Source organism: Eptatretus burgeri, chromosome 6 (genome assembly GCF_056783735.1).
Source record: "Eptatretus burgeri isolate ZD-2024b chromosome 6, Ebu_testis_v1, whole genome shotgun sequence".
NCBI lineage: Eukaryota > Metazoa > Chordata > Myxini > Myxiniformes > Myxinidae > Eptatretus > Eptatretus burgeri.
The window spans coordinates 15,315,504-15,329,620 of NC_140966.1; positions in this window are offsets into that span (position 1 = coordinate 15,315,504).

Consider the following 14,117-nt stretch of genomic DNA (forward strand, 5'->3'; position numbering starts at 1 on the left):
CACAATTGAAATGTCTCACAAATATATATATATATATATATATATATATATATATATATATATATATATATATATATATATATATATCCTTTAAGCACCTCAAGCTTTCTTTCTCATTTGGCATTGCCAATATCCATCTCTCCCTCTCCTCAGGATCTTTTGGGAAGGATATGACCTTTACATAAGGCGTCCCATCATAGTTTCCTCTACAACCAAAGCAGCTGCAACGACGTGGCATATTGTCACCAAAGCAGGAAACAACACAAAGATCCTGTGAGATCACCAGCTGGACAGTTTCTGAAAGAGAAACAAACAAAACATACATTAGTTAATGATGATAGAAATCAGTAAGTATGTGCAGTAGGTGCACAATGTCATGTTTTGTCATAGACTTTACAAAAGTTTTCCTCTATGAGTTCGACTCAAAAACGGGAAAAAAAATACCAAAATTCAGTCATTTGACCTTGAAATATGACCTTTTGACCTTGAAGATGACCTCAGGTGGTGTTGAAAATGACACTATTGAACTCGACGTCCTCAAAAACCCCTATATGGATCCCGAGGTCGTGTCTCTAGCCCTTCTAGAAGTCAATTTAGCCCCGGACTCAGGTTAATCCTTCAGACTCAAGTCACAAACCCCGAGATCGTGAGGTTCCAGTCCTTCTCTATAGGAGTCTATGGTTCGAAGAGAAATGTCTTTACCCAAGCCGGCTTCAGTCCTAAATTGACTAGAAAGTATTGGAAAAGAGGAGATGTTTGAAATCAAAGAACTTGGAGGGCTTGTCATAAATTTATGAGTCAATAAATCTAATATTTGTATTTACACCAATTTCATGAGTATAAATCTATTTTGTGAATTAGATGTAATTTTGATCTGTATTAGGAATTGCTATTATCTTTCCAGGAGTCTTACTTATAGAGCAGGAGCCCGCAGGCTCGGGTGTTATTATGGATTATTATAACCGAAGAAGACGCTCAACCGAAGAGGGGAACAATTGCCGTCCTCATTGTAAGATGCCAGATGATATTCTCACCTCAGAACTCTGAGTCTGCCGGGACACTGCTGCTGGGTTGACATTCTGTGGTCAATATCCGTATCACATAATTGGCGCGAGCTCAACCTGGAAGCGGAACGGCCCCAAGTAGGTTTCTGATATTATTCGTATAGCTTGTAATACGGTATAAACAATGACAGACGATTTTGCCGCTGGAATACCGGTGACAGACGCTAATGAGATGCCGCGAAAATCAGGCTGGCTCAACTGAACTGCGGAACGGCTAAAACCAACGCAGAATGCTGTTAAGGGGTCCCCTGAGTACAAAAGGAGCACTGTCAGACAATTTTGTCACTGGGCCCCCCAGGACAGACGCTCCCTAATTTGGGACCCTTTGGTTGCGCTAGCTCAACCGAACAGCGGAACGGCTAAAACCAACGCAGAATGGTAGTACCAGGTCCCCTGAGTACAAACGGAGCACTGACAGACAATTTTGTCACTGGGCCCCCCAGGACAGACGCTCCCTAGTTCGAGTTCCGTTTGGTTGCGCTAGCTCAACCGAACAGCGGAACGGCTTAAACCAACTCAGAATGGTAGTACCAGGTCCCCCGAGTACAAAATTAGTATTGACAGACAAATGTAGCTGGGCCCACCAGATACGCGATTATTCAATTGATGATTTATTTTGCACGATCACATCCTACATATCACGTTCTGAAGGGATAATTCACGAAAGAAAGAAACAGATGTTTAGAAATTCCATCCAGTATTCCAATACAGACCTGTTTTCATTTCTTCTCACTCTGCTGACAATGTCAGTCTGAGTCTAATCAGTCAGAGTCTTCTGACCATGGCTCATCATCATAATCATCATCATCATCATCAGGTGACTCGACATCACCTACCGGCTCAGACTGTTCCTCGGCTTCAAGAACTGAAGTAGGAAGGGATTCCCCCTCAAACCACTGCGGTGTGAGGTATCCGTTCACCATTCGCCGTCCGTAGTTCGTCGGCTCCATACCTCTGGTAGGTTGGGTTGTCGCAGCAGCGCACCACAAGCTTGTTACGCACTGTGCGTGATGGATGTGCTGGCGTGTGGCTGGCATTGATGGCGGCAATAGGGCTCCATACACTTTCCTGATATTACCGAGTGGGTTGTCCTAAGTAGACCAAATAGTATTAACCTAGATGAACACTGGAATAAAAAAAGCGACTCAAGAGAGATGATCTTCGACGTTAGATAGTGGACTGCATATTATAGGTTCAGAATTCGTTACTTCTCATCCGATACTAGGACATCCCACACAGATTTACCATATATCATACAAGGGCAAAGAATAATAAGACAGCTCACTCAATTATTATCGGTGGGACACATGGAAGTTCCAGACTGCTGCTCACCTCGGCAATCTTTCCGGTCATTGCCTGGAGCTTCAGATACCCGGCTTCGTTCACATCAGTCGTTCTAAGCCTGGTGTTGGCTTAGTGGTTAGGGTGGCGGCTTGGGATCCCAGGATCCTGAGTTCAAGCCCCGTTGGCTGCTGAATTAACACCTGGGGGTTGACTCAGCCTGTCATCCATCTGAGGTCGGCAAAGTGAGTGCCAGTGTACTGGTCCCGGTGTATGCCCCGGTTAGAATAGGTGTACCATATCCCTGTGTGTCGTAAGAGGCGACCAGGGTTGGCGTCAGGAAGGGCATCCGGCCATAAAACATTGCCTCAAGAAAAAGCCAAACCCCTGCACAGCAGGGAAAAATGGCTGTAAAAACGGTCATTTTATTCACATCAGTCGTTCTGGGAAATCCATACAAACGACAGATGAATTTTGCTGCGGCACACTCATCAGGCACCATTCCTGGTTCTCCCAGATCGCTGAAGAATCGAACGAACTCCTCATTCTTGATGACGAGTTCGAAGCCTTTCATTTTACCCTGCCTGCAAAATGAAATACGCAGGGGATGATAGGGGATAAAGAAACTTTCATTTCATCAACAATGCATTTTTCATCACACTCACTCTAGGACAGAACAAGGCCGGAAGGTACACAAACCTGTAAAAAGCCGAGGTGAAGTCGGAGCCCGTGAAGGCATGGAACCCCGGCAGTGCTGCTGGAAGACCAGGTCTAATCGCCTCGAGCTGCTCTAGGATATTCTTCAGGTCCAATAGACGTCGATTGTTGCCCATACCACAGTCCAGCGAAACGTTCAGGTTAGCCAATAGTTCTGGGCGGAGCTTGGCTAGATGACCAAGCACTATCACGCAGATGTCTGTATCGGAGGCCCGGATCACAATATTGCCGGTGCACTGAGCGAGGTGGTAAGCGATCAGTGTATCGGCCTCCTCGTGGTCGGCTTGGAGGTGCGGCGGCTCGCTGGTGGTGACCTTCCAGAGAACATTGTCGAAAGCGTATCGGTAACATTGTCCACCGTGGGACACAAAAAATTCCTTTCCACGAAGCAGTGGTCCATACGCGTCTTTGGACCAATCACCGAGAAGAAACTTCGCCAGCTCGTTTTTGAAGATACTGTTCTTCAGTAGTTGTTGCCCACTGTGCTTGGTTGTTTGATGACTTCCTGTTATGACGTACTCTCGGTCATCGGCTCCTCGGAGTCGTCGTTCGCCCTCTTTGATGGAGTCTTTTTGGTGTCGATCCAAGCATAAGTGAATTTCAGTGGCGCTGCCGGTGCAGACGGACGAAAGTATCTGTCTGGCGATCTGGCCATACGTCGTTCCAGCCGCAGTTCGTGACAGCATGGAATGAACGATCAGGCCTCCGTCAAATATCTTAGCGTCACGGCCAACTCAGAGAACACCTCGGTGGTAACCTGAAGGCTCTCCAACTTCTTGAGAAGTTTGGCTTTTTCTGTCTTGATTGGCGCGTCATCCAGATGTGCTAAAGCCATTGGGGAGTCGGTGATCGGATATCTCAGTAAAGTACGCATATCAAGCCTGGTGTTTCTAGCGGCCACCAAGAGTATCCACGTGAATACATCCCGAAGATTTTGCGCGTTTCTCACCATTGCAACGACCGTTCTTCTCGTCTTTAGTGTTTCTGACGCGAAAATTTTAATCGGGATTCTTTTCACTGGCTTGAAGAATCGCTTGGGATCGCCTTCCCACTCGCTGTGGAAAGAAACCTTGGCCATTTCTCCGCGCTCGAGGGTACAGAGCAAGTACTCGGAAGTTGAGGATGAAGCAGCTTTCCCGGTCGTGATATTAATCAGCGTTGGTTCCTCGATACGGAAAGGGTTGCAAGTCTCTTCGATCGATGCAGTTAGAGCACCAAGATGTGAATAATAAATCCTTCGCAATCCGTCTTTTCCGAGTCTGTGTTGCTGAGGTCTCGCCCTTCTCTAAGACACATCTCCCTGAGTTCTGTGAGCGCCATGGTCATCTGGCTCCGGTTCAGCGACCAGCGTCGCATTGCGGCCTCCGAGTTGCGAAAAGCAACAATTCCCTTCGAAGCTGACGCGGCATCCCGATTGTAAGTTTGCTCAAGCGATAAATCAACCGCTGTGCGTGAAAAATTCTTCGATGTCCGCCGGATAGAGAAGGCCCCCTGATCCAGGATCTCTCGAATTCTCGGAGGGCTGTCTTCATTTTTCCCAGGAACAGAGTGGCCCATCGAGCGTAGTTCCCTCTGTTCAGCGCGAAGTACACGCCAACCACTACCTCCTATATTTTGATGTAGCCCTCTACATCGTTGGTGCGCACCGATCGCTGCAGTTGGCGATGCACTCGGTTTATGAGGAAAATGTAGATGGTCCAGTACTGTGCAGTGGGGCCAAAGTTTCCTTGCAGTGATTCACTGAAAAAAGCTTGGTACAGCTTAACTTTCTCCAATACCGACGGGTCATTTAGATAACGTATAGCTTGATCAGGCTCTTCCGGTACGTTGGCGAAAGTCAGCTCAAAATCATCACGTGCCTCATCACGGAGGTTTTCCATGAATCTCTCATATAACTTCCTCTCCATTGCTGTCGTGAACAGTTCATGGAGTCGTGTACAACGGTTGTAGAATTTCCCTTTCAGGAAACCGACCACAGACCCTTCAGTGAGCACCTCTGAGTCCGTTAGGAGCGCTGTGATACCGGAGCCATCAACAAATGTTCCGAGTTCCCCAGAGTATGCCAGTTCGATATGAAAATTTCCGAGCATGATGTGGAGCTTGTCGAACACTGGTGCCTCCAGCGCTTGGATCGAATAGGCCTTGGACGCAACGGCCAGATCGTACGTAACTACGCCGAATTCGTGGTTTGTTTCTCTGGCCACGTTCATGGTGCGAACCATGGTCTCTCGCACAACGTCATTATTCGTCGGGGAGCGACCGATCGGATCCATGTGGCATATCCGCTGCAATGGCAGTTTGTCTTTTATGAACTTTGAGACGAATCCTGCTAACATGGGCAAAGCCTCAGTAATGCTCCGAAAAAACCAGTAGAAATCAAGGGTTGTTAGAAGGGATGAGTACGTGAATGCTCCACGCGGAACAATTTCAACCGTCGACCTCGGGCTCGTCGCACTACCGTCTTGATATCTGGATGCAGTGCTGGGGCAACTGATGATTGCAGCAGTGATGGGCTTCCGGAAAGGTGGTACTACGCGCTCGTCACCCGTAAACTTATGCTTATTTCGTCCACATTGAACTTCTCTTGTGCGTACATTGTGACGCTCGTTCGTTTTGGTGACAATATTTGATAAGTATGTCCCACTGTAGTGTGTAGAGTGGATTTCCTATCTAAAGTCTCCATGTTGGCATCATTGTCATCCCAAGCGCAGGCTGTTGCGAGGTTAGGTTCTGGATGGATGCCGTCTGGGGCATCTTGGTACTCAGATGTGATGGCGTAGGCGAACTCGGTCTCCAGCCCCTTAATTTCTGTGTAGTTGATTGCATGACCCTCCCTGCTGAGAATTTCTGCGCCCAGCTTTGAACTAGTCAGAGCCGAGAACCCCAATCCCATGGCGACGTTCTTCCAGGGTCTAATGGACCCGCGACTGACATTAAAGATGGCGTCCGATGCCATCGCCTGCACCTTACGTCACACATTTTCATCGGCAGTAAATGAGGGGGTAACGCCGCACATAACAGCAGAAAAAAAGAGTTCTAATGCTTCCGGTATTTTTGGAGCGGATTCCTTTTGACTTTCGATGCTCGTGGGGTAGGTGTTTTTTATTTTGGCAGTTGCTGTTTCACGGCTCAAAGAACTAGAGCTGCCGATCTTAGTACCTCAACCCTTTTTGCGTCTTCCGCGTTATCGTTCAGTTCCAGATGAGCTTGTTCACTGTCAACACTGCTGTTGTGCAGGAACAGCCCTTTTCTTTGGTCAAGGAGCGAAGATTGCAGACTTGACCCGTGAATTTTCTTCATTTTTTCCACCAACTTCTGTGTAGGGTAATTTTTCACGTCTTCCAAATTGCCCCCAGCTTCCACGAACTGAGCTCGGTAAATCTCCATTAAATCGGACACCATGATGCTTTTCTGTTTCTCGATCACCTCCATTTCTACATATGTGGCAATAGCAGCGCTGGCAAGCTGATGGTAACGCCTGTGAGAAGGGGCTTCCGCCGAGGTTTCAGCTTTTGTTTCCGTTTCGTAGTCAAATTTGCGGCGGCAGGAGCGATGGTATTCTGCCTCCATGGCGATCAAGTCGACAGCGCTCAGTACTAGTCCATGTAGGTGGCCATTCGTCGAACGCGCTGCGCGCGCTTTCAGGGCTTCGAGGCCATCTTTTGTTGAAAGACGGAACGAGGGCTCCTCCTTCCCCGCTTTGACTTTGCATTTTGTTTCCGCAAAGCATACATGAACCTCTCAGCAGACCTTGTTCGTTCAATTTCGGAAGGTTCGATTCACTTCGAGTTAACCTCCTTGGCGGCTCGTCCGCGCTGGTAGAATCTGGACCCTTCCATTTGACCGCCGTATAGGCTCTGTAGCAGGATGGGTGGAACTGATGCTCTGTTGTCACTGAGCTCACTTTGACAGTGAAAGTCCTATATTTATCTGATTTGAAAGTCTTGCGGAGTGAGCATATGTCCCTGATTTTGGTTGTAGTTTGGTGGGTGAATGGTCTCAAGTTGTTGCCCGATTCGTTTTCACAAATGATGCAATGGTCGATACTTGGAGTCGAGGTGATGGAGCCACCCTGCGAATGGCAAAACCGCCTATTGGGATCATGCTTATTTCTTTGGGTAGAATATACGGCTGCTTGGTACATCATGTTATGCACAAGGTGACTTATAGCAACAGGTGTCACCTACCTTAACATCACATAGTGCTCGCATCAAATTTCAAACGTTTTTGGAAGATACGGAAGATGATACATATACATGATCGTCCTTTATTTGTCTCTCTTGTGCCTGCACAGATTGCAGTGGACGATCTCATTCGCGCGGTAAGCGACCCATCGCGCCCGGTTTTTCGACACCTACGGCTCAATGCTCACACCCACGACCCTGAATACATAGATGATCGGTAGATCCAACAGTCACTGGATGGATCGAATAAAATCAAAATGTAATGGTAACCGGTACTCACCACCGACTCATCCAGTCGATCTGATCCTGACTGATCCATGTCAGTTACAGTGTTAGTCCGATCGTCGTCTTGTGGGAGAAGCACGAATAAACCTGGGTCCAATTCCGCATGATGACTCCGTTCTGTGTCTTGCGAATCGTCGGCAAGAGAAGTATCCATTACTTCATGCAACAGGATTAACTTTTCGGTTCGTGAGTTGCATGTAGACTAACACTATGCTTCGGCAACTACATGATATATGCCTAGGCCCTACTATATACGCGGCGAATGCTACGGTGAATTGACAATTTACGAGTCAGACCGAATCCAATTCCTACGGCGAATAGACGATTTACGAGTCAGACCGGAAACCGGAAGTGGGAAACGAAACCGACATGTCAAGTATTTGTATGCTGATCTGGTACCCGACTCCATGAGCGAAGTCGGGTGCCAGATCATTTGTGTGCTTTGGACGCGATTTTTCACTGATTTATAGTTTTACAATCACTCCAAACATGTTTTTACACACACAGTAGACTGCTCCCTGGTGGGGAGAAGAGAAAATTTAGCTGAAAACAATTTTTTTTCATCGTTTATTTCAATTTTGTTTTCCACTTCCGGTTTCCGGTCTGACTCGTAAATCGTCTTCAGTTCCGACTACATCCCTGGATGACCTATTGGTCGCCTCTTGGTGATTCCATGACGTCACTTCGATTGACCAATTGCAGATACAGTAGTCTAAAAACAGACGTAGAAAACTCGTCGTATGACCGAATTCAACCGAGTACTTCAGGTCGCATGCGGGCGACCGAATGAGGGGGACCTGGTACTACCATTCTGAGTTGGTTTTAGCAGTTCCGCTGTTCGGTTGAGCTCGCGCAATCAAAGGGTCCCGAATTAGGGAGCGTCTTTCCTGGGGACCCAGCGACCAAGTTGTCTGTCAGTGCTCCTTTTGTAATCGGGGGACCTGGTACTACCATTCTGCGTTGGTTTTAGCCGTTCCGCTGTTCGGTTGATCTAGCGCAACCAAAGGGTCCCGAATTAGGGAGCGTCTGTCCTGGGGGGCCCAGCGACAAAGTTGTCTGACAGTGCTACTTTTGTACTCAGGGGACCCCTTACTAGCATTCTGCGTTGGTTTTAGCCGTTCCGTTGAGCTAGCGTGATTTTCGCGGCATCTAATTAGCGTCTGTCACCGGTATTCCAGTGGCGAAGTCGTCTGTCATTGTTTGTACTGTGTTACAAGCTATACGAATAATATCAGAAACCTACTTGGGGTTGTCGTGTGATTTCGAGTGATTTTTGGTCTTTCAACAACCAAATATGCGTTGTTTCATACACTTGGGCGGGGAGGATGATGAGAAAGTGACGCAATTCACGGATAAGAGCTGGCGTAAGGTATGCGAGTGTGCGAAGGTTTGGTGCGACGCCGCAGATAGTGAAACCATCAACAAATGCCGTTTGCTGGCTGATCAAATGATGAAACTGCTGCCAATGACTGATCCTCCTGCGGATGCCGGATGTCACCGGTTCTGCGATGCGTCATTTTGTAACAAGGATCATATAAAACGTGCGGAAGCCAGGAAAAGGAAATCAGAAGCCAGCACTACTGCAGTTTCTGCTGGAGCCAGTGAGGTGGTGGGCGGACTCGAAGAAGAGGGGCACTCATACCACAAAATATGTAGAAAATCCCTCAGAACCCCTGTAGAAAGGGTGGCTGGCAAATCAGCTGGTGTACTGCCAAGAATTTGTGTGATATGCCAGAAAAAGACAAATTCATCTGTGTCAAAGGAAAATCTCAACATGATCAGTTGTCCCTGGCAGAAACACAGGATGGAGGAAAGCTGAGGGAAACTGCTGAGCAGAGGAGAGATGAACGTGATGTGAGAATAATGATAACTATAAAGGATAAAGACTGTGTGGCGCTGGCAGTTTGTTATCACCGTAAATGTTATTATGAGTATGTGAATGACACGTACCACAGACAGAGTCAAAGTAAACTCCAAACTCAGAAAGTGAACTATGACTCAACATTTGACATTTTCTGTGATAAAGTAATCCAGGTAAGACTCATTGATGGAAAGCAATCGATACATATGAAGAAGTTGTGTGAGATGTTCAATGACCTACTCAGAGTATGTGAAGGTCAGGATAAGGCCAACTACCAGGCAACAAGACTGAAGAAAAGACTGCAGGAACGGTACCCAGTCATGATTTTCTATCGTCCACCAAAAATGTCTGAGAGCGAAGTGGTGTACATGAAGGACATTGATATTGGTTCCATTGCTCAAGCTGCTGTTGTAGACAGTATCTCTACAACAGAAACAGCGTCAACTACAGAGGATGAAGCCAGCCAGGGTCCACAGCAGGGTGACTCAGACCTCAATTTACATGTTCTATACTCGGGAGCACTCGTGGTGAGGGATGACCTGAACAAACACCAAAGTGTGGACATTACATGATCTTCGCCATGTTCCCCGTCCCATCCCCATCCCTCTCCCTTCCACAGTTCACCTAATGTGTCTGTTCCCCACTGTTTTGTCCCTTCCACTCCCGCCCCTCTTGTCTCATGCCTCCTTGCTGTGAGTTGTGTGTTAGCTCTCATACGAGCCTCGACCAAGGTATACAAAAAAAAAAAAAAAATTACATGGCCCTACTTAGAAATGGTGGAACTAGCACGAGAGCTTATACGGGCAACTCGTACTTCGAACTGGCCGAAACACCTTGCGATCACGAGAACGTCAATGCCCTGGTACTTTGCGTACAATCACCTAAACTATGCAAGGTACTTATCCGTTTACTGGCTGGAAATGGCCGGGCTCGAGCACTCCCACCCAGACACCTATCAAGCGTTCATGGATGGCAAATGGACTGCCCAACGGCATAGTCGTTATGGATTTAGTAGTGTTGTGTGTGATCAGATCATAGAGCAGACTTTAAATAGGGACAGCAAGACCAGTGGAGGCATCATTGGTTACACTCAGAAAAGCACAGCTGTGAAGAAGTGGATCCTGTCCCAACCAGCACGTGCGGAAATCGCAGGGAAATGTGAGTCCATGGCGGGTATCCACGACGAGCCCCGAACGAGAAAGGATTTGGATGTGTCGAGCTCGATGAAGAACGAAGCAGTGGTGGTACAAGTGATGGACACAGTACTTCAAATGATTAACCCTTTCTCCAGCACTCACCTTGAACTCCTCAATATTAGTTCAGGTGTCATCGCACCGCCAGCCACTTCCGCGGACTTGATGAATGCGTATGTCAAGGGAGAGAATGCTGTCGTGCAATTCATGCGTGATCGGCTTCTCTTGGGTGAGGTCCCATTCTTCAGTCCGATTTCGAAGGCCAAATTGGCAACTTTCTCGAAGGCGCAAGGCAAGTCGGCGACTCCCCACCAGCAGACGCCGAAGGTTGAAATTGCGAATGAACGTCGTCTTTTCACACGACTGCTGTTGATTGGCGAGTAAAGCAATGTCACACTCCACGATCTGCTCGCGTACCCACTGGCGAACATATCTTTCCCACGAGCATCCGGTGATGGTTCGATTGCCAAGACGGACAAAGCCAAACTCCGCAACCATATACTGAAACTGTGGCCCGATTGCCATGTGGACGCTCGGCCTATCCAAGGTGCAACAATTGTGGATGGAATGGCCGTTATTCAGGCGATAAAGGCTGGTTCACTGCATAACACTTTCGGCAAACTGTAAGAGATGGTGCTGAACATCGTCGTGGCCAAAGCACGACATAACCAATCTTCGAGACTGGACGTGGTGTTTGATACTTACCCAAGTATCAGCATCAAGTGCCTGGAGCACGCCACACGAGCGGGCAGGGTGGGCGATCTTCAGGTACGAACCATCTACAGACGTGATCAAGGCCTTCCAAAACAGTGGGCCAATTATCTCCTGAGCGGAGCCAACAAGGAGGCGTTGATAGAGTTCATTGTCGAATCGTGGACGAGAAACATCTCTCCATCAAAACTGGGCGACATGCTGTTGTACGTCAGTCATGCCGGCAAATGTGAGAAAATCAAGGCGGCGAATGGTGTCATGACTGTGTCGTCAGTACCTGAACTTGAATGTGACCATGAGGAAGCTGACACGAAGCTCCTGCTACATGCCGCTCACGTGGGACAGAATGAAGAGTCTGTGCGCATAGAGTGTTTGGACACCGATGTGTTTGTGTTGGCATTGGCTCACTCGAAGTCGATTTGGGCGCGAGATTTCCATCTGGTCACAGGAAGTCCCAAGGACATTATCGTCGTTGACATTAGGAAGCCGAGTCAGGCCCTGGAAAGTTCTGTCTGCGATGCATTGATAGGTATGCACAATTTCACGGGAAGTGATCCCACCAGTGCATTCCACGGTAAGGGCAAAACAAGCCCATTTGACTTGATGATGAAGAGTCCCCATCTCATCACCTGTTTCGGGGCATTGGTCGAGAATTCACACTAGATCAGAATATCATTCACGACCTGGAACAATTCGTCTGCGCCATGTACAATCAGCCGACCATGAAGAGTGTGAATGAGGCTCGCGACAAGCTATTCTGCAGCCAGTCGCTGGGAGAACAGAAGTTGCCGCCTATAAGCGACGCTCTGATGCTGCATTGCAAAAGAGTGAACTATCAGTCTGCGATCCACCACCGCGCGACTGAGAGGTTTATAGAAGCCCCTTCTCCTACATTTCACGGATGGGTGGAACACAACGGAGCACTGACTGTTCACTGGCTGAGCAAACCACCAGCGCCGAAGGAACTGTTAGAGGCGACGAAATGTAATTGCAAGAAGACGAAATGCGAGACCAACCAGTGTTCTTGCCGGTTAAAAGGACTGTCCTGCACAGAGTGCTGTGGGTGTCAAAACTGCACCAACGATGAACAGACCCGTGCAGAAATGGAACTTATGGATGAGGAAAGCGGAACTGACGATGATTCCGACGACGAACTGTGAATGCGGGTGTCACACTGCTTTTGCTGTGGTGATCTACTACACAGTAGTATTCAGATTGGTCAGCATGTAATAGTGGACTTGAGTTTTGTAATAACAGCAGTCAAGAGCATCGTTCAGCAACCGCTTCAGAGCAAGAAATACTGGAGTTCTAAAACAGTAATCTTCTTGTGGCGGTTCTACTTTTCATCAGGCTGAGTCGCGCAGTCTCTTTGTCTTTGATTTAATCTGTAAGAGCCAATGTAACTGTCTAATAGGCACTGTAACTGCCTTTAATAGTCAATGTAACTACCTTTAATAGCCAGTGTGGCTGCCTTTTAAGCAAAAAGTTGCCTTGGTCAACTCGAAGGCCTGTCTGGTCGGTCCAGACGTTTTCGGCTGGTAAAAATATGCAACTGCTTCGGTTTACAACCTTTAATTATAAACATCTTTAATAACAGTGAATAGGGCTCTGCATAAACATATTGTATCATTTTATGACCTCACAAGAGTTTTCTTTGACGTACATATCAGTCTATCCTTGATTCTTCATTTCTGTGTCAAAATCGTGCTTTAATGTTCGGTGTATCTTTAATTGCCAAAAATGACCTATTGTGTCACATCCTCGACGTGGAAACAAGTGGATTTGGACTCAGCGTCTAAAATTCTTTAAGTATGCCAAATTTCATCCAGATTGGTGATCTGCACAACGAAAATCATTTTCTGAAGGTAATAGCGAGTACCTCCATATGGTCTAAATCGGCAGATCATGTGGGGTAGGGTTGATTGCCAATCTTCAATGTACCTAAATACCCACGTGATCCAACTACCGGGGTATTCCACCCTCGACGGAACTCGTACGGAACAAACCGCCAAGGCGAGCTTGTCCGTGCGCGATTCCGAGAACCGTCGGTCCAAATGTCCCCCTATTACGGCAAATCAACAGCTTTCTAACTCCCAACACACGAAAAGTTGTCAATGAGGGAATGGACACAACGAGCAGGTTTACATTCACACAAGGACATTTATTATAATGAAACACGTATGCAATTAAATAAGGCAAAACACGTCTGCAATTATACAAGCAACAAAAGCACAACAACTGTCTACTTATTATGTACAGTCATTTACACTTAACAGCAGTTCCTACTTATTAGACAGGCCCACGGACACACGCACGCACGCACACACACACACACACACACACACACACACACACACACACACACACACACACACACACACACACACACACACACACACACACACACACACACACACACACACACGAAACGGTGGCTGAGGCCTTTAACCACGAGCTCCAGCTCGGAGGTCAGGTGAGCTGAAACCCAGAACCTATCTCGAACCTTTCCACCTCGTATGGTCTTCAACTTGTCCGGACCCGGGCTCCAGCGAGAGCGAGCTGGATCCAATCGCCGCGATCCTTGCCAAGCTCCCGCAAATCCTCCCGCGCTTCTCAACACGTGCCGGTGAGACGAGGCACCGATCCTTCCTGTCGATCGTCGCTTCCCCGAGGATCCAACTCCAAGAAGAGGCCGATGCGTCGCACCAAGCCGGGTAACAAAATGGAGAACGAAAAGCTCCTTGAACCAAGAAGGAGAGGAAGAAGAGGAAGAAGAGGAAGAAGAGGAAGAAGCCTCCACTCGCAGCTTGAGCCGAACAAC